We start from the raw sequence: 1,241 nt of genomic DNA, 5'->3' as shown, positions 1-1,241 counted from the left end.
CGATGAGTTCTGCGTGGAACATGGTATTATTCATGAGAGGACACCGCCATTCTCACCACAATCCAATGGGATTGCTGAAATGAAAAACCGCACTCTAACAGATTTGGTGAATGCCATGTTGAGTACAGCGGGATTATCCAAGGCATGGTGGGGTGATGCAATTTTGACGGCGTGTCATGTCCTGAACAGAGTTCCAGCAAAGAACGAAGATATCACACCATTTGAGGAATGGGAAAAGAGAAGATTAAATCTCTCATATTTGCGCTCTTGGGGTTGCTTGGCTAAAGTGAATGTGCCAATCAACAAAAAGCGTAAACTTGGGCCTAAAACTGTTGATTGTATATTCCTTGGGTACTCTTTTCATAGCACTGGGTATAGGTTCTTAATTATAAAATCTGATGTGCCTGATATGTATGTTGATACTATCATGGAATCAAGAGACGCAATATTTTTTGAGAATGAGTTTCCCATGAAGAATACACCTAGTGATACAAGTCATGAGACTATAATTCCCCATGACCACGAACTGTCTATTCCTATAGATCATGCTGAGGATCCTCACGTGCACATCCCTGAGGAGGATGACACTATAGTCACTCGAAAGAGCAAGAGACAGAGGGTTGCAAAATCCTTTGGTAATGACTTTATAGTATACCTTGTGGAAGACACACCAACTACCATTAGTGAGACATATTCCTCTCCTGATGCTGACTTGTGGAAGGAAATAGTAAGGAGTGAGATGGAATCTAGTATGTCTAATGGAACTTGGGAGGTCATTGACCGTCCTTATGGTTGTCAACCTATAGGCTGCAAATGGATCTTCAAGAAAAAGCTCAGGCCTGATGGTACAATCGAAACGTACAAGGCAAGGCTTGTGGCCAAAGGATACACCCAAAAAGAGGGTGAAGATTTCTTTGATACCTACTCCCCAGTTGCTCGATTGACTACAATTCGCATATTAATAGCTGTGGCAGCCTTTCATGGTCTTATCATTCATCAAATGGATGTTAAGACAACTTTCCTAAATGGAGAGTTGGATGAGGAGATCTACATGGATCAGCCAGAAGGGTTCATTGCGGATGGTCAAGAGAACAAGGCGAGCAGGTTGATAAAATCATTGTATGACCTAAAACAAGCACCTAAGCAATGGCATGAAAAGTTTTATAATACTCTTACAACTGCTGGTTTTGCTGTAAATGAATCTGACACGTGTGTATATTATCGGTATGGTGGGGGTGAGT

Source organism: Zea mays, chromosome 1 (genome assembly GCF_902167145.1).
Source record: "Zea mays cultivar B73 chromosome 1, Zm-B73-REFERENCE-NAM-5.0, whole genome shotgun sequence".
Classification (NCBI taxonomy): domain Eukaryota; kingdom Viridiplantae; phylum Streptophyta; class Magnoliopsida; order Poales; family Poaceae; genus Zea; species Zea mays.
This window is presented reverse-complemented; position numbering follows the sequence as displayed.